We start from the raw sequence: 5,296 nt of genomic DNA, 5'->3' as shown, positions 1-5,296 counted from the left end.
TAAAGCATAATTACTCATCAAGATGAATCACATATCACATCATCATATCTCAAAACTATTAATAACAATCAAGTTTATTTTTTCCAATGATTTTCATGAAAGCTTTTATTATATCCTTCTTGGATATCTATCACTTTGGGACTAATTTTCATGTGTTGCTTTTGACAAGCTCAAACAAATATAAGTGAAGATCATGAGCATAATTTTTCTTTTCTCTCAAATTAATTTAAGTGAAGCAAGAGAGAATTTCTTGAAAATTTTACTAACTCTCAAATAAATCTAAGTGAAGCAAGAGAGCATTTCTTCAAAGATACTAAGCACACCGTGCTAAAAAAGATATAAGTGAAGCACTAGAGCAAGTCCATAGCTCATAAAAATTTAAGTGAAGCATAGAGAGCAATTCTAACAAGTAATGACATAATTTTGGCTCTCTCAAATAGGTGTGTCCTGCAAGGGATCAAGACTTAAAACACAAGATAAAACAAGCAAAGACTCATATCATACAATACGCTCCAAGCAAAACACATAGTATGTGACGAATAAAAATATAGCTTCGTGTAAAATACTAATGGTCCTTACAAGAAAGAGGGGATGCCACTCGGTGGCATCCCCAAGCTTAGTTGGTTGCTCATTTTTGGATAATAGCTTGGGATGCCGGGCATCCCCAAGCTTAGTTGGTTGCTCATTTTTGGATAATAGCTTGGGATGCCGGGCATCCCCAAGCTTAGGCTCTTCTACTCCTTATTCCTTCATCCATCGTAAGATAACCCAAAACTTGAAAACTTCAATCACACAAAACTCAACAAAACCTTCATGAGATCCGTTAGTATAAGAATAATAAATCACTATTATAAGTGTTGTATCAATCCTATTCATATTTTGTTCTTGCATTATATATATTGTATTCCAAGTTCTCCATGGCAAAAACTCATCAAAGAAAACCATAGAGCCATCAAAGTAAGCACACAACACAAAGAAAACAGAATCTGTCAAAACAGAACAGTCTATAGCAATCTGACTATTTCGAATACTTCTCTTACTCAAAAAAATCTGAAAAATTAGGATGTCCTGACCAATTTGTATATTGATCTACTACAAGTGGAGTGTGTATTTTATCGCTCTCTGGTAAAAAGTGAAAATTATTTTCATGAGCGCAAAAGTTTTTGTTTTTTCAGCAAGATCAAACAACTATCACCCAAGAAGATCCAAAAGGCTTTACTTGGCAAAAACACTAATTAATACATAAAAAACACAATCATAACAGTACATAATTGTGGTATCACTCAAAAACAGGAAGCAAAAATCAAAAATAAATTTTATTCATTGGGTTGCCTCCCAACAAGCACTATAGTTTTACGCCCTTAGCTAGGCATAAGGAAAGGATCTAAGTTTTGTCTTTCGATGTTTTGGCAACTTTTGTAAGGGTTTTCTCAAACCCGGGAGGCTCTTTACGCTTCCCTAAATTCTCCGGAAAAGAAACCATCTTTAGATCCAAAATATCCTATCGCTTATTGCAAAGAGTAATCAAGGTATTCATGCGATTGAAACTACCATTGAGGTGTGAGGGGTTCATTATATTTCTGTATTTCAACCATATGTTTATGCAAATCGCCAAGTTTTTCGAACATTTGAACTCCCTCAGGGGTGAAAGAAAACCCCTTCTTTTGAGGTGGAACTCCAAAATTCCTTCTAAAATTTCATAGGCAGCATTGGCATCAAGCTCAATAAAATTCCCTTTAGCGGCAAAATCTAGGAGTTGTCTATGATGCAAAGCCAATCCTATGTAAAAATTATGAAGCAACACCTTATCATCCCCCTTTAAATTGGAAATATGATACGATTCCATAAGCCTATACCAGGCATCGTTCAAATTTTCTCCTTGTCTTTGTTTGAAGAAAAGAACTTCAAAATATGGTGGCAAAGGTGGAGTAGGAACGCTAGCCATCAAGACTAGGAAGCAAGAGAACGGCGAACGAAAAAGAGATGCGAATAAAACAACATTTTTTTGTGAAGTGGAGGAGAGGAAAATGAGAGGCAAATGGAAAATAATGTAAATTTTGAGGAGATGAGATTTGTGATTAGGAACCTGGTATATGTTGAAGATCCTCCCGGCAACGGTGCCAGAAATTCCTTTTGATGTCGCTTGAAGCTACGTCGGTATTTCCCCAAAGAGGAAGGGATGATGCAGCACAATGGCGGTAGATATTTCCCTCAGATGCGAAACCAAGGTTATCGATCCAGTAGGAGAACCAAGCAACACAACATAAAACAACACCTGCACACAAAATAACAACTTCCTGCAACCCGACGTGTTAAAGGGGTTGTTGTCGAATTGCGGGTTCCGGCAAACCCTTGAGGTTCAAACACTAGGGTGCGCACGAATATCCCTCTCTCCCTAGCTCACTCTCGCAACGATCTCTAGGCCTAGCTTGCCGAACCCAAGGAACAAGTGGCATGAGAGTTTATACTGGTTCGGGCCACCGTTGTGGTGTAATACCCTACTCCAGTGTGGTGTGGTGGATTGCCTCATGGGCTGCGGATGAACTAGTACAGTGGACAAACAACCTCCTGAGGAGAGGTGTTCTTGAGATCGATGAGCTGGTGTGCTTGAGGATGGTCTGAATGATCCGTCCTCTCAAGCCTCCCTCTACTACGGTGGTGGCTAGCCCTATTTATAGAGGCCTCGGTCCTCTTCCCAAATGTTTAGGCGGGAAGGGATCCCACAATGGCCAATTTTGAAGGGAGACAACTAGTACAAGTTATCCTGACAAAAGGTGGTCTTTGCCTGCCAAAGGCTTTGGCGGTGACGCCGCCGTGGGCTCCGCGGTGACTGAGGGAGTCCTGGACTTAGGGGTCCTCGAGCGTCCGGCCTGTTAGCCGTGGGCTAGACTGATGGGCTGTGAAGAACACGAAGACTGAAGGCTGTCCCATGTCCGGATGGGACTCTCCTTGGCGTGGAGGGCAAGCTTGGCGACCAAACATGTAGATTCCTTTCTTTGTAACCGACCTTGTGTAACCCTAGATCCTCCCGGTGTCTATATAAACCGGAGGACTTAGTCCGGATGGGAGATATTCATTACCATAGCCATACAAGCTAGGCCTCTAGGGTTTAACCATTACGATCTTGTGGTAGATCAACTCTTGTAACACTCATATTCATCAATATCAATCAAGTAGGACGTAGAGTATTACCTCCATAGAGAGGGCCCAAACCTGGGTAAACATCGTGTCCCCTGTCTCCTGTTACCATTGACCTTAGTCGCATAGTTCGGGACCCCCTACCCGAGATCTGCCGGTTTTGACACCGACACTGGTGCTTTCATTGAGAGTTCCACTGTGCAATCGTCAAGAGGTTCGATGGCTCCTTCAATCATCTACAACGATGCTGTCCAGGTGGGAGTCTTCCTCCCCGGACAGATCTTCGTGTTCGGTGGCTTCGCACTATGGGCCAACTCACTTGGCCATCTAGAGCAGATCGAAAGCTATGCCCCTGGCCATCAGGTTAGATGTGGGAGCTTGAACTACATTGTGGACATCCGTGGAGATTTGATCTTCGCCGGATTTGAGACCGCGGCGACCGCTCCTGGTCACCTCGATAAACATGACCTAAATCTATCGTCGGACCGTATTCAGGAGATAGCTCCTGCAACCGCTCTGGCCTTAGATCTGGAGCATACTGCACCATCCAAGGATCGGAGGCTCAACCCCACGACGGAGGCCATAGATTCCCTGGCGTTGGAGCCGCACATGGACTTAACCTCACACAATATCTGTCTCATCGGAACTCCGGACTCGTCTTCGGCCATAAGTTCCGAAGCATGTGAGCCCACAGACGCCGAACTTGATGGTCTATCGATCTTCGTGTTCAGCCCGCAGACATCTTCCATCACTCGCCCTTGGGCGATGTGCTAAATTCATTAAAGAACCTATCCTTGGTGGGGGACCCACAGTCGAACTATGTCCGGTTCGAACTAGGGGGCTGACGGCGGAAGATTTCGCTCCCCACGCGCCACCACTTTATAGCCACTGTCGAGGATTTAACTGACACGCTTGATTACGGCTCCGACGACATCGATGGTATGGACGACGATGCCGGAGAAGAAGAGGCCCAGAACCCACCGTTCACCGGACGCTGGACGGCCACTTCCAAGTATGATGTATACATGGTGGATGCACCAAAGGAGAACAGCGGCGATGACAAGGAAGACCCAGTACAGGATAAACCTTTCGAAATACAATCAAAGCACCGGCATTAGCGGCGCCGCTCTAAGTCACGCCGTAGTAGAGATGGCAACACCGGCATAGGAGAAGATAATACTCCGGAAGGTGCCGAAGACAACAAAGACCCCATTGATGCAGCCACTGAGCAAGATGAACGGTAAGATAGGCAGGTTAGCCCTGGAAAACAGGCCATACACGAAGACTCAGAGGACGACAATTTTCTTCCGCTCTCCGAGGATGAGGCGAGCCTCGGCACCAAGGATTTCATCGTGCCTGAGGAACCTCTTGAGCAGGAGCGCTTCAAGCGCCAGCTGATAGCCACTACAAGGAGCTTGAAAAAGAAGCAGCAACAGCTTCAAGCTGACCGAGATTTGCTCAACGATAAATGGAGATGTCCAAGCATCCGAAGAATACAGCCTCAAGCGCCCAACCAAAAGCTACTCGAAGCGCAAATTGCTACCTCAGTTTGACGATGAGGCGCCGGAATACATACCACCATTGCACAATGCGGCTGACCGACCACCACGTGGTCGGGACAAAACGGCAACTCAAGCCGAACACCAGCCCGCCCCGCCTCATCACAAACGCAGAGGTAAATTAGGCCACGGCCATACATATGACCTTCGGCAGGACCTGAACAATAAAGCAGGACATGCCAGATCGATCTACGGATCGCGAGGACGTGCCCCGACACGCGACGACGACCATATATTCGGACGTGACAAACCTAGTCATGTGCGGGCCGAAAGCCGCAGACGGACTCCATCAGAGCTATGTCGTGATACAGCCCGATATAGAGGCGCCGCACACCCTCATTGCTTCACCGACGAAGTCATGGAACATGAATTCCCAGAAGGGTTCAAACCCGTGAACATAGAATCATACGACGGAACCACAGACCCTGCGATATGGATTGAAGACTTCATTCTCCATATACATATGGCCCACGGAGATGACCTCCACGCCATCAAATACCTCCCTCTAAAGCTTAAAGGACCAGCTCGACACTAGTTAAACAGCCTGCCTGAAAACTCTATCGGCAGCTGGGAAGACTCGGAAGAAGCCTTCCTCGACA

Source organism: Triticum urartu, chromosome 2 (genome assembly GCF_003073215.2).
Source record: "Triticum urartu cultivar G1812 chromosome 2, Tu2.1, whole genome shotgun sequence".
NCBI classification, from domain to species: domain Eukaryota; kingdom Viridiplantae; phylum Streptophyta; class Magnoliopsida; order Poales; family Poaceae; genus Triticum; species Triticum urartu.
The sequence above is the reverse complement of the archived record's forward strand: the minus strand, read 5'-3'. Positions refer to the sequence as shown.